Source organism: Rana temporaria, chromosome 10 (assembly GCF_905171775.1).
Source record: "Rana temporaria chromosome 10, aRanTem1.1, whole genome shotgun sequence".
Classification (NCBI taxonomy): Eukaryota; Metazoa; Chordata; class Amphibia; order Anura; family Ranidae; genus Rana; species Rana temporaria.
In genome coordinates this window covers 103,353,427-103,379,230 of record NC_053498.1, presented here as the reverse complement: position 1 = coordinate 103,379,230, position 25,804 = coordinate 103,353,427, and the positions used below count along the sequence as shown (strand labels likewise).

At 43.5% G+C, this 25,804-nt stretch overlaps 1 protein-coding gene across 1 annotated transcript in view; it reads right to left on the bottom strand.

Moving 5' to 3' along the window:
- LOC120915414 (transmembrane protein 26-like) overlaps positions 1–12,955 on the bottom strand; it is a 44,251-nt gene extending 31,296 nt beyond the window's left edge. Inside the window, exon 1 of the mRNA XM_040325894.1 lies at positions 12,762–12,955. The gene's annotated coding sequence lies outside the window, so the exon portion shown is untranslated. The remainder of the gene's footprint in view (positions 1–12,761) is intronic.
- Between the last annotated feature and the right edge of the window lie 12,849 nt (positions 12,956–25,804).

The window sequence follows — 25,804 nt, the reverse complement described above, 5'->3', positions numbered from 1 at the left end:
GTCCCAGTCAACCCCCCCTTTTGTTTTCTTATTTTTCCTTGGGAAACCCCATGCTGAAACAAATAATGGGTGAAATGCGTTGATCCAACTATCCTTTGTTGCTACTTGACACATTTATGTCCAGATTATGTGATTACGACTTTGATTATATGTTTTTAAAGAATCTCTGCTTTTATTATGTATAAATAAAAATCAGATTTATTTTTTGCAATCTCGGGTATATTGTTAGACACTAAAAATTCCCCTTTTCCCATAATCTTTCTGTTTGAGAGATATTGGGACATTTTTTCTATAAGATTGCCAAAGTAATCTGCCTTATTATGGGGAAAAACAGTAGAAATGTGCCAAAAATATCCAACACAGCCAGTTATCATACACCATGAGACCAGAATTCTGGGGATACTTTGAACAGTCTGTCAGTGTCCAAAAGGAAAGAGGGTCTATGTATGGTTTTCATATGATTCTCCCTAAATTTGGTCAGATGGTGGAAATCAGCTCAAGATTAAAGGTACTTTTATGAAAGCAATAAGAATCTTTGGAACTGCTGTACAGACTAACATTATACCACCCTCTAATCATAAAGGAAGCAAATAAACTACCATGAAGAAGCTTACATAGAAGCACTTTAGCTATAGTAAATAAGTGAAGCATCCTCCTAGCATAAGATGTTCACCAAATTTAGATTTTGTCTCCTTCTGTACTCGGGGGAGCAGTGATTGTTTGTTCTGATTTGTTCGGGGTTTCACAGGTTGGGAGTTTGATTGCTTCCCCTTGCTTCTGGAAAAGGCTTCCATAACATAAAGAGGGAGATTCAAATGACCAGCCTGAATGTTTATTATGGATTGGCCAATCCCTGGAGTGTCCAGAAGGTGGCTGGGAAGGGGATAAATATCTTGAAGCATTGGAGAGATTTTTCTTAATAGCCAGGAAGGTTGCAAGCCTTAGGTGCTGCTTCTCTGAGGTAGCCTGTGGACTAAGTAGCTGGTTTTGAGGCCAGAGTGGTGTCAGGGCTTAGGTCTGCAGTGACCTACCAGAGGAGCTTTGTGGGACCATAGTGATCAGGTCTGGAGAATGATTGTCTCCCTCACTGGAGAGGGAAGGCATGTAGCTGTCCTGGGGACTTGTGAGTAATGACCTTGAGTTGATTCCTGATGACCCTATACATTTGCGATAGAAGTGCCAGAGGTAACTTGGACTAAGATGGGTCTCCGAGTACTGTCCATTCCAGCAGAATCCTGGAGTGTGAGCTTAGAGAAAAGTGTTGTCCTGTTTACTGTGCAGCGTTTTGGAGTATCCCATGCCCTAACCCCTCTTCTGTTAAAGCAGAGCTCCATCTTACCCAACAAGCATGCCACTATTAGTGGCTAATACCTTTGGCTTCAATGTTTGAAAATAGTATTTTTAATTTATAAGTACCTTTTTTTTATCAGTCACCTGCACAAAATACAGGAAGAGAATGGCAGACGGCTTTAGATGCCAGCAGATGACTACCAGCTGTTCTGCAGCAACATTTCGGGTAGGGATTTAAATAATATACACATCAGTAGCATTTTGAGCAATACCTAAAGTTAGAAGATCCATGATTAACAATCACAAGAACGTATTTTGTTAAACGTTCTGCCAGACTGTAGCTCCTTGTTCTTCAAGCAATACATTTCAAAGTAGACATCCCTAGACTGAGTAATCAGACCGCATGTAGCCTCTGCGTGTGGTGGTGGGCAAGCCTATGTACTATTAGGAGAGAACCAGCTACTACCAGTGGTCCCTGTAGGGGTATCTTAGCTGATATTTGAAATGTTTTTGTGACTGCAACAAAACAAAAAATATAGAATTGTATTATTTATATTAAAAATGTATTGGGTAATGACAGTGGGGTGGGGAATCTTGCCTCATAATTTCATATGTCATTGTCAGTCATTTCATTAGGAAATTGCAATGATTAACATTCCCTCTTTACATTCAGTGAAGAATAAGAATGTGGAGAGTGTGTATTCCAAGAATAGAATTATTAGAAGGTCCAAATAACTTTTTACTAGTTCAAGGCCCAGGAAGCAAAAGGGGATGAATAGATTCATCTGTTATATTGGTTAAGGCTCGCATATAGGTGGGTATATAAAAATCTGATCCTGATTCAGTTTTGGTTTGGGCAACCTAGTTCACTTATATACTATGTGATCATGTACAAGGTTTGCAGCATACAACCTTTTAATTGTACAGCCATATTTTAGGGAAAGAATTTTAACGTGTGAACAATACAGACTAAGCTTGCCAAACCCCACCATGGAATTTAAGCTGTTTTACTTTTTTTCATAATGCCTGCCAAATGTGTCTGTTTTTGTTGGTTTAGCAGTGTGAAAGTATTATATGCATGTTCAGACTGGAAACAACAGCCTATAACCATAATATACAGTAAGTGAACATGTAATACAGAGTATATATACACTGTTGGTTTTTCAATATTCAGACTATTAAAAATATATATTTTATTTTAGCATTTACCCCCCATGTTATGGAGATGAGAGGAGGAGGAGTATTCTGTAGTTAAAATCAGGACCTCATCCAAAAATACAGTAACGTTTGTGAGCATTGTCACTCTGGGACAGGAAGTATTTTACTGGCCAGATCACTATGTAAAAATCTAGCAAAAAAGTCTGGAAAAAAACAAATACAGCTGCCACATCTAAGAACTTGCAAGCTGTAATAATTTACATATTTGTTTTTGGGTAATTATACACTTTAAAGGCAAACTATAGTCGTTGCAGTTTAATAGGAGAATGTTTTCATGTTAATAAAAATACATAATGCAATAAATACATACATATACCGTATCACCCAACCGCCTCTGATTCCACAGTGTTGTCTCAGGATTTTAACACAATGCCAATGTTCTGCAGATCCAAGCTGTGTCCTGGAGCCCAGCGCTGCATCACTTTGTTCACTCTAGCTTCAGCTCTAGGCATACTCTGTGTGGTGGTCCAATGCCCAATGTAGTTTGTATAATGTTGGCAGTAGAAGGAAAGAAAATAGCATGGGACCCAGACTTCTGTGCAAGGTAAGTGTTCTCTACTGTCACCAATATTTACCCCCTTTAGTGTTTTTCCCGACCCTTGACAGGGCACTGTTGTTCCTTCCCACAGGACATTATTGTTTCCCTTCCCTCCACTAAGCATTATGGTTCCACCCGCATCCCCCACTGGGCACTATTGTTCTCCCCACCCCTCCACAGAGCACATTCCTGTTCTCCCTTATCACCCGCTGGGCACTATTGCTCCTCTCTCCCTCTGCTGGGGACTATTGTTCCTTCCCACACCTTTCTGGGTACTATTATTCCTCCCCACCACCACTGGACACCACCATTATTGTTCTCCCTCACCTCCTACTGTGGACTAATGTCACCTCCCCCTTCCCCACTGAAAACTATTTTTCTCCCCTCATCCCTGGCAGGACACTATTCTTCCCTGAAGCACATGCTCAGCACAACTGTTATCCCAACCCTCACACCTAGCAACAATGACCAGTCTTACCCTCCTTGAGCATCAATATTGTTTCCTCACCTCCCACTGAGCACCAATGCCCACCACCATGCACCATGTACCATGTACCATGTATGTACTTTCACAGTGTAAAAAGGTTTTGGTGCCACCTAGGGTTGGCAAATCTTGGTCAGGGGCCTGGAGACTGTGAAGAGTATTGGGTGGAATATAGCCATCAATCCTGCAGTCATATGTCTATGGTATGATGACAACCAGCACCCTGATTGTGTATATATACGCAAGCCTCATGTTAAGGGTACTGACTATAGTTCAGGGCTCCACGCAGTAGACAGAAGAGATTGCTTCTCGTGCAGATAAACAGCTGCATGAGCAGTGTGGGTGTGTGAACAGACATGTGGTAAGTGCCTGAACTGACCAGGCCAAAGCCTGTGAGCTCGGATCTGTATGGTGACAGACTGCAGCACTGAACATCTAAACTAGGCAGGAAGCATTATTTTAATTTGTTAAGTATAATCATGAAAACCCCTGTGTGAGCTGCATTTTTTTTCAATTTTTAAGAACTTAACTTTTTTTTTCTTGTTTTATTAAGTTTCCCAATAACAAGCATTTCACACACAGAACACTTAAGGTGTTTGTTAACCCCCCCCCCCCCCCCCAAAAAAATGATCCTGTTCCCTTAAGCATGTTATACAGCACAGTGCTTGTGCTGTGTCATTTGGCCCCCTTTAACACCTAAAAAACCTGGCTGATCCTGCCTGGCAATACCCGCCCCTCTGCAAACTGACCACGATAATCAGGGCTGCTGAGCCTTCACACCGTGGTCTGTTTACGTGATTCCGTCATCTGCAGCCCTGTTCTCCTGTGTCTGTGTCTGTGTCTCCTCTGTCCTCCCCCCTCCCTGCCTGTCTGCTTGTACCTGCAACCCCCCCCTCCACCCCCATTCCTGCTCTCATAACTGCAATAAAATAATCTTATCCCCTCTGTACCATAATAGCAAGTGTCTCTGTGCCTGTGTAATGTAAAAAAATTGCCGATCTGTACCTATATGAGTGCGGCTCCTGGCGCTTAGCTGATTGTCGGCTCTCTCTTTCCTCTCTCTCACTCCTCCCCGGCTGACGTCAGCGGGAGTGTTCGGCCCCACTCACTGGTGCTGTGAGTCGAGAATGAAAAGAGCCGAAGAATCAGCTCATCCCCGGGAGCCGTGCTCATATAGGTACAGATCAGATGATATTTTTTTATATAACACAGGCACACGTGTTATTATGGTACAGAGGGGATAAGAACATTTTATTGCAGTGGGTTAACAACCACTTTAGGACCTCACCACTAGACCATTAGTATAACTCCAAGGCAGATATAGGAATTATAATTTCAGTGACCCCACTGAACAGAGAGAACAGATGTAAATCCTTATATTGTGGTATTGACTGGCTCCCCTATCACATTACAGAACATATGCCAGCACTGAACAACAGACCCTAAGAATAGTACACAGATACTTAGCTCACATCCAGAGTAGCTCATTACACAATCCCATAATACCCATATCGGCAACTGCCATGAGCATCCTAATATACCAATTTATTTAGACACTGTAGTCATACTATTTGTCCATCCACCTCAAACTTTATCAAACGTATTGGGTATGCCCCTACTAGCATATGTGGCTTTATACAAGGGGAGAGCTTTATTAACCACTTAAGCCCCAGACTATTTGGCTGGCCAAAGACCAGGCCACTTTTTGCGATTCAGCACTGAGTCGCTTTAACTGACAATTGCGCAGTTGTGCAATGTGGCTCCCAAACAAAATTTACGTCCTTTTTTCCCACAATCAGAGCTTTCTTTTGGTGGTATTTGATCACTTCTGCGATTTTTTTTTTTGCGCTATAAACAAAAATAGAGCGCCAATTTTGAAAAAAAGCTATATTTTTTGCTATAATAAATATCCCCCAAAAATAAATATATATATAAAAAAAAAAACACACTGCACATTGAGAATGGTCCTGCGGTCTTCTGGGACCTGTCACCTGTCCCAGAAGACTACAGGGAGGAAGAGGGGCTGGAGAACTTCCACTTTCGATCCGCTAGGCGGTCAGAGCAGAAGTGGCAGCAAATACCTGTCATAATCATGAGCTCCACCCCCCCCCCCCTCAAAAGTGCTTTTTTGCAAACATGGGCAGGGGGAGGAGGCCTTAAAGCGGAACATCCCTCTTTGGGTGGACCTCCGCTTTAAGCCGATCGTAGACAGTTCGAATCACGTATGTGTAGGCTGAATGTAGCCTAGTTGATCTAAATAATGAGTGCTATCTCTGTGGATTGGGGATAGGTGAGTATAAGCTTGAGACGGAACAGGAGTGGGCTACAATATAAATGTAATTGCACCAAAGGTGCACTGACATTTTAATATTGTTCAATATACTTTTCCTTTAGATGGTGTTCATGAATTCTGTCATCACGCCCACATTTTGACAAATGGTACGATTTTAGTTTCGCTTATGGTTCAGCTTTCAGTTGCAAGTGAAGATTTTAGGTTAAAAAAGAATACACAACTTTCGTTTCCTGCTTAGGTGTTTAAAGCTTAAAATTTAGTTTGCGCAACCTACTACACAGAAAACAAATTCTCAAGAAATACCTTTTGGCATCACAACAAAGAAAATACCTCACAGCAAAGTAAACCATAGATATTTAATAAATATCATTAAAAGTAATTATACAAAATCATATTGATCTGTGTACTATGTCCACTTATGTCCTATTTAACAAAATGAATAACCGTAATTACTATAACATGATTCCGTAACTGAATCCATATCATGCTTTAACTGCATTATCATTATAAACTTGCTGAGGTTCTCAATCCTGATTTTAGCACAAAGCTTATTTGTGACACGGTAAGGCAGGAAGGTAAATAATAAATTGTCCAATTTGGATGAGTTTTTTTGTTAACCCTTTTGCTGCCAGGTCCGTACGTTGTAACTACAACCTTTGAAGCTTTGACTATAGAAAATATAGGGTACTATCGTATGTTGCCATTTCACAGGCACACAGAAATGTAAGGTTTGACATGTTGGGAATCTATTTACTTTTTTGTTTTCTATATTTTACCAAACATTTTGGTAGTTTATTGCGTTTATTTGCCCTGAAATTCACTTTATTGTGTTTTTTATTGAAATGTTGCGTTTCCTTTGTGGTCATTTATCAAGAAGAACAAATCGGGTTTACTGTCTTTTTTGGGGGGGCTTCAGAATTCTCTGCCTATAGGCTACTGAGATGTAAATCGAGCTGTGCTAGTGTTGCTTATTGCCAAAAGGCCTTGCAATATTAAAGGGGTTGTAAAGGAATTTTTTTTTTCATAATAAGCATCCTTTGCCTGCAGACATTCCTCTTTTCACTTCCTCATTGTTCGTTTTTGCTCAGAAGTTGCTCTATTTCTTCTCTGTTCTGTTCACTTCCTGCTTGTCTGATTTTACTGACCACCGTGACGGGAGGGTTTACTGCGGTGGTCAGTAACGTGCTCGCCCCCTCCTGGGAACAACATCTGTGTGGCAGGACGCTCTCTGCGTGTTAGAGACTTCAAGGAGGTGTGAATTACTGGGCGTGCGGCAGTTCATACTGGGAAATGTAGTTCTTACATGAACGAGCGATGCAAACCAGGAAGTGAATGAGAGAACAGAAACTAGAACGCCGGAGGTGATATAGATGAAGGAATTTAATGGGTATTTACTTAACAGATTTTTTAACAGAATCATTACACTATTCTGTCTGTCTACCTTCCAGACATTAATTTTAGGCAAAAAAATGTTTTCCTTTACAACTCCTTTAATCTACCTTTAATAGCAAACAGAAAAAACATGCTGCAGTCTTTTTTTTCTCATGTAGCAAACAACTAACATGTTCTTCAGGCTGTATAAACCAAGTTAAGAAGATGCAGAGGAACTACTATTAGCAAAATGTATATTGTACAGTGTCTTTAATGACTTTTATGAAATGTGCCAGAAAGGTGTGACTAAATATATTTTAAAGACACAATAGGCTCCATTCACAACGTTTTAAAGAAGAGCTAAAGGCAAAATACCAAAGCTTCGGCTCGAAAACCCAACATTTACCTTTGGGCGGGACATCATCTATAATAGCATTATTACTACAGCCATTATACACAAGAGCTTCCCGCAGTCATTGGTTGACTGTCATTTTCATATATGGTCAGTGACATCAACCAGGAGACTCCACCCCTTAAATGACATCAACTTTCTTCATAGTGTCACTGGGTCTGTCATTGTGTGTCAGCGCTCGGCAGGTTTATTTCTTTAGTCAGGCATTGGGCATGATGAAGGATGTATATTTACTTTGCTGGATGACAAGAGAGCTAATGATGTACATAATTTTGGAGGGGAGCGGGGTGTTGTGTTAAAGGACACGTCAAAAACTGTCTCTGTCCTTATTTACACTTCATAGTTGTTTGTGGGGTCCCCTTAAAAATCTATAAAAAATCTGATATGAATAAGAGGGAACCCCATGTATTTTTTTATTTTCTGGAGGGTCCCTCATTAATATCTGCTGTATATGAGACCCTCATCTACGATATGGTATAAATCAATGGAATTCCTGGCCACTTTCTTTACAAACAGAACAAAGCATTTGGGAGCTATCTTTTTGCCTACAACATAATTTTGTAAAGTCAGCTTTGCTGCAGTAGGTTGTATACATCACAAATATGTGCTACTTCACATGCATGGTCAGGGTATCTCCAAGGCATGTTATTTAAAGGAATTTACATTGTTTAATGTTTAAATTTAAGCATTACTAAAATCGCTGCTCCCAGTCAAACAGTTTTTTTTTACAATTTTTTTTGTCCCCCAGGGCAATGCCCAGCCATCCCCCATGCCAGTTGTTTGAAAATGCCTTGTCTCTAAGGCAGGCCACAGACAATACAAATTTCCATCCTGCATCCATGGGTTGCAGGAAAGAAAATGTGCACAATTATCCCATCTACACAGCGTTGACAGGGGAATCCCTCCTGCCAGGACATTATATTCTCCCGGCGGGGGCGGGCAGGGATGCCATCCCTGGCAGGAGAAGACAGAGATTATTGCTGGCAGCTATAGCAGTCGTTAGTGATAATCACAAGTACATCCAGCAGTCTGGTTGTACCCAAGTTGATCGATCGATTGATCAACTTGTTACATTCAGACTGTCTGTACACAGTTCGAATCTCGGACGGTTCCTGCTGAACCAGCTGAGATTCAAACCGTCTCTGGCCGACCTAGAAAAAGGCCATTGCTGTTTTCTAACATTCGGCTCCGATTTACATCAATGTGGTATAGATTCAGCACACAAACTTTAGAAAAGGTTTGCTTAAAGGGGTTGTTAACCCTCGTGTTTTTTCACCTTAATGCATCCTATGCATTAAGGTGAAAAAGCACCTTGAAGTGTCCGGCCCCCCTAGCCCCCATTTAACTTACCTGAGCCCCAAATTTTCATGGGCGCGAACCCGCATTGCTCTCTCTCCACGGTTTCTCGGCTCTTCATTGGATAGATTGATAGCAGCGCAGCCATTAGCTCCCACTGCTGTCAATCAAATCCAATGACGTGGCCGCCGGGGGGGCGGGGCAGAGTCATAGACTCGGCATCTATGGACGCCAAGTGTATGACACAGTAGCATGCCTGCAAGGTAATCCCCTCAAGAGAGAGCTTTCCAGAGGGGGTTATCTGATGTGGGGAGGAAGCGCGAGAGCCGCAGTGGGACTCTAGAAGAGGACGATTGGGGCCACTACCAACCCTCATACCTAGCACCAATGACCAGTCTTACCCTCCTTGAGCATCAATATTGCTTCCTCACCTCCCATTGAGCACCAATGCCCACCACCATGCACCACCTATGTACTTTGACAGTGTAAAAAGGATTTGGTGTGACCTAGGGTTGGTCAGGGGCCTGGAGACTGTGTAGAGTATTGGGTGGGATATAGCCACCAATCCTGCAGTCCTATGTCTATGGTATGATGACAACCAGCTCCCTGATTGTGTATATATATGCAAGGCTCATGTTAGGGGTACTGACCATAGTTCAGGGCTCCACCCAGTAGACAGAGGAGATCGCTTCTCGTGGAGATAAACAGCTGCATGAGCAGTGTGGGTGTGTGAACAGACATGTTGCAAGTGCCTGAACTGACCAGGCCAAAGCCTGTGAGCTTGGATCTGTATGATGACAGACTGCAGCACTGAACATCTAAACTAGGCAGGAAGCATTATTTTTTATTTAAGTATAATCATGAAAATCCCTGTGTGAGCAGTATTTTTTTTTCCATCTTTGATGCCGCGTACACACGATCATTTTTAGGCATGTAAAAAAATAAGTTTTTCAGCCACTAGAAAAAACTTTGTTTTTTTCCAACTTCATCATTAAAACGTTGCCCACACCCGACCGTTAAAAAAAAATGCTCTAGCAAAGCGCGGTGACGTACAACACGTACGACGGCACTATAAAAGGGAAGGTCCATGTGGATGACGCCACCCTTGGGGCCGCTTAAGCTGATTTTGTGTTAGTAAAAGACGATTTGCGCTTTTTTGTCTGTTACAGCGTGATGAATGTGCTTACTCCATTACGAACGGTAGTTTTACCAGAACGAGCGCTCCCGTCTCATAACTCGCTTCTGAGCATGTGCGGGTTTTTAACGTCGCTTTAGCCCACACACGATCATTTTTTACAACCCGAAAAACTACATTGTTTAAAACGTCGTTAAAAAATGCAGCATGTTCGAATTTTTTTTTTTTTCGTTTTTCAGAACCCGAAAAATGATGTGAAGCCCACACACGATCATTTTAAATGACATTTTTTTAAAACGTAATTTTTTACATGCCGAAAAATGATCGTGTGTACGCAGCATAAGACCTTTACTTTTTTTCTCTTGTTTTTTATTTTTCTTGTTTTTTATTAAGTTTACCAATAACAATACAAAGAAAACATACAGACATTAAAAGACAGCCTGGCAACCAGGCAGCATTTGCCACACAGAACACTTAAAGCGTTTGTTAACCCCCCCCCCCCCCCCCCAGAAAAAAAAAAAAAGATCCTGTTCCCTTAAAGCATGTTATACAGCACAGTGCATGGGATGCATTAAGGTGAAAAACACCTTGAAGTGTTCGCTCCCCCCCCCCCCCGAGCCCCCATTTAACTTACCCAAACCCCAAATTTCTGTAGGCACGAACCCGCGTTGCTCTCTCTTAATGGCTTCTCGACTCTTCATTGGATAGATTGATAGCAGCGCAGCCATTGACTCCCGCTGCTCTCAATCAAATCCAATGACATGGCCGCCAGGGGGCGGGGCAGAGTCATAGACTTGGCATCTATGGACGCCGAGTGTATGACACATGAGCGTGCCCCCAAGGTAACCCCCTCGAGAGAAAGCTTCTCAGAGGGGGTTATCTGATGCGGAGAGGAGCCGCAAGAGCCGCCGTGGGACCCTAGAAAAGGACGATTGGGGCCACTCTGTGCAAAACTAACTGCACAGTGGAGATAAGTATGATATGTTTGTTATTTTAAAAAAAAATTAACCTTTAATATCACTTTAACCTACCTCGAACTAACCCAGGTACCTACAAGCAGGGAGGCTAATTATTGAAGAAAATCCAGAGAGGAAGTAAGTATTGTGACTTTAGTTCTGCTTTAAATGGTTAGTTCACCTTTATGAAATAACTGCCTATGCAGGTAAGGGGTGTCTGTAGGTAAAAACAAACTGGACAGATTTCACTAAAGTTGGATAATGCCCTTGCTCTACAGGTGCAGGCCATTTACGTACTTCCCAAAGCTCGGCCGGAAAACTCACAGACGTTGCTAAGACACTCCCAGCCGTTATTACTTACCCTCATCACAAGAGCAAGATCTCTAACCCCTGCACATGCGTCATCCACTATCTACTCCATCGCAACATCACTGAGCTCAGAGCTACTATGACAGGGAAGAAAAGGGCATCTGAATCGGCAGAGAGTGTTTTAGCAACGTCCTAGCAACAAGACAGGATGGAATGGTGCTGTCTCTTGGAGTTTTTTGTCCAGCTTCGGGAGCTAGGTAAATGGTCTACTTCTATAGCAAGGACATTATTCAACTTAAAGGAACACTAAAGGCAGATTTTTTTTTTTAAATAACAAACATGTTATACATACCTCCACTGTTTAGCTCGTTTTGCACAGAGTGTCCCCGAATCCTGTCTTCTGGGGTCCCTCTGCGGCTGTCTCGGCTCCTCCTCGCAAAAGCTTTCCACCTTCATGCGAGCGAGCTCTCATGCTGGAAAGCTTTTGCGAGCGCGCTCCTGTAATACAGCGGCGGGCATAGCATAGGATGCATTAAGGTGAAAAAAACATTTACCTTTACAACCCCTTTAAGTTTCAGCTGCACAGCTTGTTTTTTTTTTTGTGGGTGAAGGTGAACTAACCCTTTAACATCAGCCTAAGGAACTCTAATTTAATGTAAATTACATTTTCTAATTTTATTTGACTCTATTTTTTTATTTAAGGATACTTTTTTTGACATGTTAGGTTTGTGAATTGAGCCTACTGTTACTTTACCTATTCAGGGCAAAATCATAGTGTCAGCAGCCCCTCCCTCTCACACTAAAGCTCACCTTTACAATAATCGTCTACAAAATACCCGATGTCCAAGAGGGAGTGGTGGCATCACCCCTTCGCCATGTGACTGTGGTCTGGACTAGCAATGGGCCACGAGTCCGAGCACTCTTTCATGGGAGGAGACCCCATAGCTGGAATCATCGGGTATTTTGAGCTAGCTATGATGGAAGAAGAAGCGGGGGACACCTGGAGGGGTTATTATAAGATGGTTCATGGGTGGACTTTATACAGACACTGTCAGTTTTCCCTGAATGGGCAAGTGATAACGTCTCTTTAAGTATATTATGTTATGACAAGCAGGATTACTGTACAGTATGCATTATGCTGGATCAATATTTATTGCAGACAAGCAGTTAAAGCCCTGGTAACAAACAGTATATAATATATGTGACGGTCGATAACCTGACAGACCTATTTTAAGGCAATGTATAGAACGAGCATGATGTAAATAGCAAAATAACCCATAGCAACAATCAAAAATTCACATTCCATCAATTTAGAGTACCTGGAACAATACTAATACTTTCAGTTCAGTTGCTATAAGCCTGCATATATTTAGTTTAACAAATATGCTTTCAAGATCTGGCTAGTCCATTATCAATACCAGTTGTGATGTCCTGCATAAAAAGTAACAATATTACTTACTCAGTGACAGCCTTGCCTTGTTATTTAGCAGTACAGAGTTGATCGTAGTCGGCAGGATCCATGATGTGAACAAGGAACACAAGTTTAGTACTGTACTTGGTAAACTCTGCCAGCCTCCAGAGATGAACCCTCCCCTCACACTTGGAAACACTCACATGATTCAACTGCTTTAATGCAAAAATGTACTCTGCTATAGTAACATTTCCTGTCCATGGTTTACATCCCTAGCTATCCTCAGATGCCTCTACTATGAAAAAAAAAATAGAATGGAAAGAAATACAAAATGCCCACACCCTTTTTGAAGTGCGCAACACATCTAGAAAGGGCCTACAACAATAACACTATACAGGAAAAGTGTTCTGTTCAAGAGATTCCTGAATTTTGTTTGTTTTTTTGTCAAATAAATTACTTTTATGGGGCATTGTATATGAGATGTGAAAGATGATACTTTGCATTTCTTGATATATACAGTATATATATACAGAGCTTTTTTTCTCAGACAATAGGTGCAGGAACTCAACCACGACCCCGTTCAGATTTCACAAACAGTAGAAGGGTCTTAAGGGGCATTAAATACCAGGATTGCATTACATACAGAGTGCAGAGTTCAGGGGGGTTACACACAGAGTGCAGAGCTGTTGCTTGTAAACACAGAAACCAGACTTCTGTGTTTACAAGTGATTGTGGTGAGCAGGCACCAAAGGGTCTGAGCCAGAGGTGGTGGAACTGAGTTCCCCCAAGTTCCCCCTGAAAAAAAGCCCTGTATATATATATATATATATATATATATATATATATATATATATATATATACAGATCTATCTATCTATCTACCTACCTATCTATCTATCTATTAGGGATGAGCTTCGTATTCGAGTCGAACTCATGTTCGACTCGAACATCGTATGTTCGATCATTCGTCGAATTACGAACGTTTTGGGGCATTCGCGCCAAATTCGAGTTGCGTTTCACGGCCCATAATTCACTGCGGCATCGCAGTGCATTGCTGGCTGATGATTGGCCAAGCATGCACTATGACCCGCATGCTTGGCCAATCACAGCTTGCAAAAAACGGAGAGCCATAATTGGCCAAAGCCAGGGTGGATTTGGCCAATTATGGCTCATGGGGTTAAGTACACGCCCCACAATATAAAAGGTCGCCTGCAGGTCGGCCTTGTGTAGTGTGTTGCGGTGGTTAAAAGAGAGAAGACAGAGAGAGAGAGTGTCATTTTTAGTAGGTAGATAGAGCAAGCAGGCAGGCAGGCTAGTCAGTTAAAGTTACAGTGTGTAGAGGATATATATGCATCCCAGGTGTTGTATATATATTTATACACTGTATAGTTTAGCTAGATCTGCACTTCCTAATTTACTGACAGGCAAGTGATTGTGCTAGCTGCAGTATTCTCACGTGGTGTACTGCCTGTGTCCTCTGCAGTGTGCACCTAAAGCTACGTGGTGTGTACTGCCTGTGTCCTCTGCAGTGTGCACCTAAAGCTACGTGATGTGTACTGCCTGTGTCCTCTGCAGTGTGCACCTAAAGGTACGTGGTGTGTACTGCCTGTGTCCTCTGCAGTGTGCACCTAAAGCTACGTGGTGTGTGTACTGTCTGTGCTATTTTTCTCAATGATTTTCATCCATATTGCAGGGACCAGACATTACATTAAAGCCGAAAGCAGTTTTAAATGACTTTTTTCATATAGTAATCTCATTTTGTGCAGGGACAGTTCTAAACACGTGCCACTTCACAGGCATACTATAGACACCCAGCAGGTACGATATTTAAAGGAATTTTTAATTTCTTTTTTTTTCACTTTAAGCATCATTAAAATCACTGCTCCAGAAAAAATTACCGTTTTTAAAACTTTTTTTCCATTGATACATATTCCTTGGGGCAAGACCCGGGTTCTCAAAGACGTTTTACGACAATAACTTGCATATTAGGCTTTAAAATGAGCACTTTTGAATTCGAACGTTCGAGTCCCATAGACGTCAATGGGGCTCTAAATGTTCACACGAACGGTCGGTCCGTTCGAAGGTTCTGGTGCGAACCGAACGGAGGGGTGTTCGGCTCATCCCTACTATCTATCTATCTATCTATCTATCTATCTATCTATCTATCTATCTATCTATCTATCTATCTACAGTATATACTATATTATCAAAAGTATTGGGATGCCTACTTTTACATGCACTTGAACTTTAATTTAACTCCCAGTCTTAGTCCGTAGGGTTCATATTGAGTTGGCCCACCCTTTGCAGCTTTAAAGTGATACTAAAGGTTCAAATATTAGTATTTTAAAATAACAAACACGTTATACTTACCTCCACTGTGCAGCTAGTTTTGCATAGAGTGGCCCCGAACGCCTTCTTCTGGGGTTCCACGGCGGCTCTCTCGGCTCCCCCTGCAATAACTTACCCTCCCTGGGAAGCTCTCTCCCGAGGAGGTTACCTTGCGGGCGCGCTCTCATGTCAGGCACTCGGCGTCCATAGTCAGCGAGTGTATGACTCGATCCTGTCCCTCGGCCCCACGTCATTGGATTTGATTGACAGCAGCGCGGGCCAATGGCTGTGCTGCTATCAATCTATCCAATGAAGAGCCGAGAAGCCTGGGCAAAGATCGAGCATTTTCGCGACGGGGGACTTTCCAGGGCTCAGGTAAGTAAAACAGGGGGCTGGGGGGCCGGTATTGTCAGATGTTTTTTTTTACCTTAATGCATAGGATGCATTAAGGCAGGGGTGTCCAAACTTTTTTCAAAGAGGGCCAGATTTGATGAAGTGAACATGTTTGAGGGCTGACCATTTTGCCTGACAATCTTTAAAGCATTAAAATTCTGTCTAAATGTGTTCGTTCAAGCACTAATGCCGCGTACACACGATCATTTTTCAGCATGAAAAAAAAAAAAACGTTGTTTTTCCAACTTCATCATTAAAACGACGTTGCCCACACACCATCGTTTTTAAAAAATGCTCTAGCAAAGCGTGGTGACATACAACACGTACAACGGCACTATAAAGGGGAAGTTCCATTCGCCTTTGGGCTGCTTTAGCTGATTCCGTGTTAGTAAAAGACGATTTGCGCTTTTCTGTCTGTTACAGCGTGGTGAATGTGCTTACTCCATTATGAATGGTAGTTTTACCAAAACGAGCGCTCCCGTCTCATAACTTGCTTCTGAGCATGCGCGGGTTTTAGCCGACACAGGATCATTTTTTACAGCCTGAAAAAACGACATCTTTTAAAACGATGTTATAAAATGCAGCATGTTCGGAATTTTTTTTTTTCGTTTTTTAGAACCTGAAAAATGATGTGAAGCCCACACACGATAATTTTAAATGAGATTTTTTAAAAACAACGTTTTTTTCATGCCGAAAAATGATCGTGTGTACGCGGCATAATACACTGCCCAACAAGAATTCTCTTGCCTTTGTGGCTGTGTGTGGTGAAGAGATGAGCTTGGGGGTGTTATTTATATAGTGCCCACCCCAAATCTCTGGGGCGCTATTCTAAATTTAAGGGAAGTCTGGGCTAATACTTGGGCCCAGGCCTGTTTGATTAACACAAATTTGCCTCTGTTCTGGCTGTGGTACTACTTGGTAAGTTCCCTTGTTGCCTGCATGTGGCGTTGCCATCTCGGCCTTATGTTGGAACGCAGGTGTACCATGGTAAATTGGGTGTCCTTTCTTGGCAACGGTACGGTGGGAGTGGTGACCACTCTGTGCATGCTGGGGAGGGGTACTTAAGGGGCAGACGCCATTTTTATAGGGTCTTCGCCTCGTGGCCCTCCTGGCGCGAGGTGCATGTGTGTGAGCCCGACTTCGTGGCCACGTTGGCCCGGATTCGCTTCGCTGTTGAGTGGGCCCAGCTATGCTGGCTGGGGCTTGCAATCCTAAAGGGGGATCCCAAGCTGTCTGTCCACAAGGGAGGAAGGTGTCTTAATGAAGGAAACCTGGGGAGGACCTGCCCTGGAGGAGACCAGCAAAGTGCTAGCGCCTCGGGTGAGGCCTGGTGATCTAATTAAGGAGGGATCCACTACATTGAAAGCCCTGCAGTCTGCCGGTTCCGACTTAAAGGCTCCCCTACTCTTCTCCTCCCTTCTACTTTCTCTACTTCAAGTTACCCTGCAGTAAAAATAAAACCCAACTGTTGAAGGATTTACATCTGTCTGGACATTGCATTTATCATGGACTTTCCCACCCTGACAATGAAGCTATAGAGGTAGCGTGCAAACCCAAAATCTAAACCAGCAGCTCCTTCAGGGGTAGTGCTACATTTGAATATACCGTATTCATCGGCTTATAACACGCACCTTAACTTTAAAAAATACATTTCATTACATTCTTACATTTTAAATAAAGAACTGTGAAGCAAAATAAGGGTCAGTGCCCATTAATGCAGCCATATAGTGCCCATCTGCAGTCTCACAAGTGCCATGAATACAGCACCCACCGTATTGCCATGAATGCAGCACCCATCGTATTGCTATGAATGCAGCACCCACTCCATTGCCATGAATGCAGCACCCACCGTATTGCCATTAATGCAGCACACATTCCATTGACATTAATGCAGCACCCATTCCATTGCCATGAATGCAGCACCCATTCCATTGCCATGGCAAAAAACAAAAGAACAAAAGCTGGACAGCCGCACTCCAAAATTTTCTTTAAAAGAGATGTCTTTATTTTCAACTGTGCATACAGTCACTGCAAGCCCACAAAAATCAGTATGGCCAACGTTTCGCACTGGCGTCAGTGCTTAGTCATGGCTTAGTCCATTGCCATGAATGCAGCACCCACTCCATTGCCATGAATGCAGCACCATCATTGACATGAATGCCGACTCACCATTACCATCAGTGCAGCCTTATTCATGTCCATCTGCAGCCTTGAGGAGACAGGGAAGAAATACTCCTGTATCCTGTACGGCACTTGTCCCATCCCCTCCAAGGCAGCCAGCATACCTATCTTTTGTGGCCCCCGGCTCTCAGGGATTTGTTGGGGACCACAAAAGATATATTTGTCAAAATTACCAGGCGAACGTCTGAAACCGGAACGCGGGCCGCGATTGGCTCGCGGGCCGGACTTTGGACATGCCTGCATTAAGGTGAAAAAAAATGAACCTTGACAAACACTTTAACAGCTTCAAATCTTCTGGGAAGGCTGTCTACATCTTTAGAGTGTGTCCAGTGACGGCTGGTGGTCATTTTTTTTGGGGGGGGGGGGGCAGCAAACAGTGCACCTACAGCCACTCCCCCCCGGTCAGGTCGGTCGAGTCATCTGCACCCCCCTCCCGGTCAGTCGGTTATGAGCCAGGCACTTACCCCATCTATGGCATGCAGGCAGCGCTTCCCTCTGGGCGACGGATGGAGGCTTTTGCTGTGCATCTCCTCCCTCCTCCTCCTATGCCTATTAGAACACTTCTCCTTTCGGCCAATCAGGAAGCGGGTCTTATCTCACACTTAATGTTTTGCCGGGAGGAGAATCTTTGTAACAATAGCGAATATTCATCCAGAGCCCACCCTTTTTTGAATCCCATTAGAGCCTCTGGCGGTAAGTTAAGGGCGGTAAGTTATGGGGGAATGCGCTCGCTCCTTAACAAGTGATTGCGGCGATTTAGCCGAAATCACTTGTAAAATGTGTGCTCCTGTCCATCCTCCCCTCTCCCCCACCCCACATACCTCTCTCCCCCCGGCCACGAGTCTGTCTCCTGTCCCTGCTGCCGATGTACACAGAGAGAGGGGAGAGCTGTGCTCTTCCCATCTCAGCTTTGACAGGAGTTCTAGCACAGTGCTAGGACTCCTGTTTAGGAGGTGACAGGGTCAATAAAGAGAACATGTCACCTCCAATTGCTATTACACAGGGAATTGTTTTCTCCTGTGTGATAGCAAAAAAGTTAAGTGAACAAAATTGATAAAAAATAAATAAATAATAAGAAATAATAATTAAATTAATAAAATAAAAAAAGTAAAGAATAAGAAAAATAATAAGGAAAATAATAGAAAAATTATACAAAAATAAAAAAAAAGTAAGCGACAAGCTACTAATTATTATGAAACTGTGAAAAGCATTCCAGTATGTTTTCATTCACAGAACAATCTCCCTCTGGTGAAATGTTATAATTTAGTTTTATTCCTGAGCTCAGGGCAGAACATTTCCACAATGATACATTGTTATTGTTATTTTCATTGTTATTTTGTACATTGCTAAAATACCGACTGCCTACTACCAATTGATAAATAATGTGTGGGTGTTCTTTAGTGAATAGACTTTTTAATGAGCTATGTCATTTGATTTTGTGTAAGGCCCCTTTCACACAGGGCAGATGCACTCAGCGAAGTCCGCCAGCTCAGCAGGAGATTGCTCTGTTGATCTCCGCTGAGCTGGCGGATGACACTGAGCGGGAAGGGTCTCTGCTCACTGAGCAGGAAGGGACCTGTCAGAGCGCCGCTGATCTCTATGGGGAAATCGGATGAAAACAGAGAGCATGTCCGTTTTCATCAGATCTCATCCGATCCGCCAAGACAGATGGCAGACGTATCGCCATACATATGCTTGTCTTGAGTGGATCGGATGGCAGACGGATGGCAGCGGACACATCTCCATTGACATCCGCCTGCCCATAGGAGTCAATGGATGACCCTCTCGGATACAGGCGTATCTGAGTGGGCTTATCGTGTGAAAGGGGCCTTACTTGCCTAAGGACCGGTTCACACTGGTGCAATGTCCGAGACCGGATGTGATACGCACCGTACTGCAGTGAAAATCACATGCGATTTCTGTGCAATGCGATTTCAGCCATAAAGATCATATGGCTGAATTTGCATCAAACTCACACAGGACCCATTTTTTTTGTCCGCAGTAGAATCGGATCGCATGGGTGTTCACACCCATGCGATCCGATTCCTGTCCGAGTTTTCAGATCGCACTGCGATATGCAAACTGATTTGGGGGGTGTCATTAACTTTTAACTGACGGTCATAATTTGGTCTGACAGTGTGTATACAAGACAGCTTGAATGGAATTCCGTCGGAAAAACCCCTTCTTAGTTTATGCCGATGGAAACTCTGATTGTGTGTACAGGGCATTATACCTTGCTCACTGGGCTATCCATTTTTATCTTGTTATTTGTGGCTGGAGATACAACTCTCACAGGACTGGTGCAAGGATTTTTGACACCCTAGGCGAAACCTCATTTTTCCGCCCTTCTTGCTCCACCTCTGACTCCACCCCCTTTGCCCTGCCCATGTATACCCCACCTTTTTAATGAAGTGCCCAGTCCACCAGCACCCATCAAATACAGCCTCACCAGCGCCCATCAATGCAGCCTACCAGCGCCCATCAATGCAGCCTCACCAGCGCCCATCAATGCAGCCTACCAGCGCCCATCAATGCAGCCTCACCAGCGCCCATTAAATGTAGCCTCACCAGTGCCTATCAATGCAGCCTCACCAGCCCCCCTCAATGCAACCTACCAGTGCCCATCAATGAATGTTTGCTTGCTTCCATTCGTTTGGAAGTTGGGACACAGACACAGTCCTCCGATGTTGCTTGCTGTAGAGAAAAGAGAGTGGGGAAAACCAGTGGTCGGGCTCCCTAGGCAGCAGTGCGCCCTAGGCGGCTGCCTAGTTTGCCTAGTGGTAGCACCGGCCCTGAAATCTCATCAGAACAGGTGTTGCTATTGGAACATTTCTGCTCACCTTCTGTTTCAATGACAACTGAAAATGTTGGATTTCTCATCACTTTTCACTCCATTGACAATGGTCACTGGGTCTTAAAGGAGTTGTAAAGGAAAAAAATGTTTTGCCTAAAATTTCTGGGCTAGATTCACATAGATCAGCGGATCTTTAGATCCGCGTGATCTACGTGATTTAAGATCCGCTGCCGCAAGTTTGAGAGGCAAGTGGGTAATTCACAAAACACTTACCTCCAAACTTGCGGCGGTGGATCGTAAATCCCCCGGCGGAATTCAAATTCCGCGGCTAGGGGGAGTGTACAATTTAAATCAGGTGCGTCCCCGCGCCGATTTAACTGCACATGCGCCGCCGGCGAAATTTCCCAGTGCGCATGCTCCAAATGACGTCACTAGGACGTCATTGTTTTCGGCGTTAACGTAAATTATGGCCATCCGTATTCGCGACCGACTTACGCAAACGACGTAAAAAAAACTAAATTTGACGCGGGAACGACGGCTATACTTAACATTAGCTGCGCCTCATAGAAGCAGGGGTAAGTATACGCCGGGAAAACCGCTACGTAAACGTCGTAACAACACTGCGTCAGGTCCGCGTACGTTCGTGAATTGGCGTATCTCGCTGATTTACATATTTCTCAGTGTAAATCAGCGAGAACGCCCCCCGCGGCCATTTTTAAATTGCAGTTAAGATCCGACGGTGTAACACAGTTACACCTGTCGGATCTTAGGCATATCTATGCGTAACTGATTCTATGAATCAGGCGCATAGATACGACCGGCCTAAGTCAGAGATACAACGGCGTATCAGGAGATACACCGTCATATCTCTCTGTGAATCTAGCCCAATGTCTGCAAGGTAGACAGACAGAATAGTGTAATGATTTTGTTAAAAAACGAGTAAATACCTATTAAATTCCTTCATCTATATCACCTCCGGCATTCTAGTTTCTGTTCTCTCATTCACTTCCTGGTTTGCATCGCTTGTTCATGTAAGAACTACATTTCCCAGTATGCATTGCGGCACGCCCAGTAATTCACACCTCCTTGAAGTCTCTAACATGTAGAGAGCGTCCTGCCACACAGATGTAGTTCCCAGGAGGGGGTGAGCACGTTGCTGACCACCGCAGTAAAGCCTCCCATCACGGTGGTCAGTAAAATCAGACAAGCAGGAAGTGAACAGAACAGAGAAGAAATAGAGCAACTTTTGAGCAAAAACGAACAATGAGGAAGTGAAAAGAGGAATGTCTGCAGGTAAAGGATGCTTATTATGAAAAAAAATATGTTTTCCTTTACAACCCCTTTAAAGTCTGGATCTACCTCATGAACTAAACTTTGTATTTTTCCTTTTACATGCATTGTATGACATGCATTTGTTTGCACATATATATGATATTATGGTTTCAGCATTTGAATTGCTTCACATTTTTGCATACATTTATTTCATATTTATTCACAATCAGGGTATTGTGCTCACTATTCACAGTAGTTTATTTATATGACATTTGAAGGAAGCACAACTGTGTGTACATAGGTATAATTTTTTGATGTTTACAATAGAGTGGGGAAGCTTCAGATTTTCTGTCAAGTTTAAATTGGTGTTGGCACCACTGCTGAGATGAGTCCCCCTCTATTTGTCCTGGTGACCATTGTCACTGGAGTGAAAAGTGATGAGAAATCCAACATTTTCAGTTGTCACTGAAACAGAAGGTGAGCAGAAATGTTCCAATAGCAACACCGGTTCTGATGAGAGTTGTATCTCCAGCCACAAATAACAAGATAAAAATGGATAGCCCATTTAAATTCAGTAATATTCAGCTTCAATTCAGAGGTTTCCCATAGTACTTCTTTTCCTCCACTGGATTTTTCAGTCTGATGGCAAGGGTCATTCAACCCACTTCCTCTGAGCCCAGGCTGTAATGGAACTGCCATAGCCAGTGACTGGACAGAGAAATTAGAAACAGAACAGTTATGAGCTCATCTCTTGGTCACTCTGGTTTGTGCTTCTGTCAGCATGTTCTTTTTCAGCTCGTGTACTCATCCCTGCTCCCTGCGCTGACTTTTCCTTTCACTCTCCAGACCTGCTGTATAGGGGCTGCAAGAGGCTGAAAACTGTTCAAATTCAAGTACTTTTATTGCATGCATTAAAAAACAATAGATTTATTAGCGTATTAAAGCGGGGGTTCACCCAAAAAAAATGTTTTTAACATTAGATTCAGGCGAGTTGTTAGAAGCACAATCGGGTGTTTTTTTTTAAATCATTGCCGTACATACCGTTTAAGAGATAGATGTTCTCCGCGGCTTCCGGGTATAATCTGCGGGACTGGGCATTCCTAATTGATTGACAGGCTTCCGACCGTCGCATACAGCGCGTCACGAGTTGCCGAAAGAAGCCAAACGTCGGTGCGCAGGCGCCTTATAGAGCCGACTCGCAGTCCGGCTTCTTTCGGCAACTCGTGACGCGCTGTATGCGACAGTCGAAAGCCTGTCAATCAATTAGGCTGCATTCACACTATAATGCGGCGTACGCGGCGTATTTTGCCGCGATTTGTAAACTTTTTTTTTACAAGACATTTACATTGATGTCTATGGCGAACGCCGAAAGCCGCCTGAAAAAAAGGGTCTGGGACTTGTTTTCAGGCGGCAGGCGTACGGCGTTTCGGCGTTCGGCGTGAGATGTGAACCATCTCATAGACATCAATGTCAATTCGCCCCTCCAGCGGCACGAGCGTCGCGCTTCAGGCGTATATACGCCTAGGTGTGAATGGGCTCTTAGGAACGCCCAGTCCGGCAGATTATACCCGGAAGCCGCGGAGAACATCTATCTCTAAAACGATATGTACGGCAATGATTTAAAAAAAAACACCCGATTGTGCTTCTAACAACTCGCCTGAATCTAATGTTAAATTTTTTTTTCCGGGTGAACCCCCGCTTTAAATAAGAGCTGAATTATTTTTTTCTCTTTTACAGTATCTCACAACATTTTTGTAAATATTTTGTTATATTTATTCATGTGACAACACTGAAGAAATTACACTTTTCTGCAATGTAAAGTGGTGAGTGTACATCTTGTATAAAAGTGTAAATTTTCTGTCCCCTCAAAATAACTCAACACACAGTGAAAATTTCCAAATTGGGCCCAATTGTCAATATTTTGTGTTGCCACCATTATTTTCCAGCACTGCCTTAATCCTTATGGGATGGAGTTCCCCAGAGCTTCACAGGTTGCCACTGGAGTCCTCTTCCACTCCTCCACGACGACATCACGGAGCTGGTGGATGTTAGAGATCTTGCTCTCCTCCACCTTCCATTTGAGGATGCCCCACAGATGTTCAATAGGGTTTAGGTCTGGGGACATGCTTGGCCAGTCCAGCACCTTTACCTTCAGCTTCTTTAGCAAGGCAGTGGTCATCTTGGAGGTGTGTTTGGAGTTGTTATGTTAAAATACTGCCCTGTGGCCCAGTCTCCAAAGGGAGGGGATCATGCGCTGCTTCAGTATGTCACAGAATATGTTGGCATTCATGGTTCCCTCAATGAACTGTAGCTCCCCAGTGCTGGCAACACTCATGCAGCCCCAGACCATGACACTCTCACCATCTTGCTTGACTACACACTTGTCTTGGTTCTCCTCACCTGGTTGGCGCCACACACGCTTGACACCATCAGAACCAAATAAGTTTATCTTGGTATCATCAGACCTTAGTCTGCTTGTCTTCAGCAAACTGTTTGCGGGCTTTCTTGTGCATCATCTTTAGAAGAGGCTTCCTTCTGTGATGACAGCCATGCAGACCGATTTAATGCAGTGTGCAACATATGGTCTGAACACTGAAAAGCTGACCCCCCCCCACCCCTTCAACCTCTGCAGCAATGCTGACAGCACTCATACGTCTATTTCCCAAAGACAACCTCTGCATATGATGATGAGCAAGTTCACTCAACTTTTTTGGCCGACCATGGCGAGGCCTGTTCTGAGTGGAACCTGTCCTGATAAAGAGAAAGTAAACCCTCACAAAAAAAAACACCCTGCAAGAGAAAAGCATAATTAGCTAGTATGCATAGCATACTAGCTCAGTATGAATTACTTACCTGAGACCGAAGCCCCCGCAAACACCCTCGTTCACCTCCTCCGTGGCCGCCATGATACCCGGAGTGACTTCTGGGTATCGCTGCTCCGGCGCTGTGACTGGCCGGAGCAGCGATGACGTCAGTGACGGCATGATCGCCTTCACTAGCGGCACGCTCAATACACCTGCGCCGTAGACATCTTTTCTTTTCTGCAAATATCTCCTAAACGATGTAGGTTTAGGAGATATTTTTTGTACCTACCTAAAGTGGTCTGTAAGGGTTTACAACCACTTTAAACCGATGTATGGCCTTGGCAACCCTTCTGCAGCTCAGTTTCAGGGTCTTAGCAACCTTCTTAAAGCCTATGCCATTTTTATGTAGAGCAGCAATTATTTTTTCAGATCCTCAGAGAGTTCTTTGCCATGAGGTGCCATGTTGAACTTCCATTGATCAGTATGAGAGAGTGATAACACCAAATTTACACACCTGCTCCCCATTCACACCTGAGACCTTGTAACACTAATGAGTCCCATGAGTCCGGGGAGGTAAAATGGCTAATTGGACCCAATCTGGACATTTTCACATAGGGGTGTGCTCACTTTTGTTGCCAGCGGTTTAGACATTAATGGCTGTGTGTTAAGTCATTTTGAGGGGACAGCAAATTTACACAGTTATACAAGCTGTACACTCACTACTTTACATTGTATAAAAGTGTTGTCACATGAAAAGATATAATAAAATATTTACAAAAATGTGAAGGGTGTACTCACTTTTGTGAGATTCTGTATGTATGCATAGGGTTGAGCTTTGGAAAAGTAATGTTATGACCCTTTAGATCTGGGAAAAGTGTGTATGCCACTCAGGCTCGATTGGGAGGGGGTATGTAGACAATGCAACCGCAGCTGCTGCTAGAGTGCTGACAGGCAATGGAGCCCGTTCTGGCTCCTGCAAAGGTTCAAGGAAAGAAAGGGTGACCACTGGACATTGCACATCTATGGTGTCCTGCTGAAATGAATGGAGTGGCAACCTCAGCCTGGCCTCCAACCAGGCCACGAACCCAACGCATTTCACTTCGCCCATCAGAGCTTAGTCATGGGGATCATGACCCTTGAAGGGAGGATACATTGCACTTATTATTGGATTTCACTGTTGCTAAGAGTGCATAGCTATATTGCGATCTGGTACCCAATAGTACCATGTCTCCACCCCAAAACATGTGAGATGTGGAAGGGGACAATGGCAGTGGAAAAAATCAGGTAGGCAACAGAGGAGAGTGCGTGGGTAAAATACA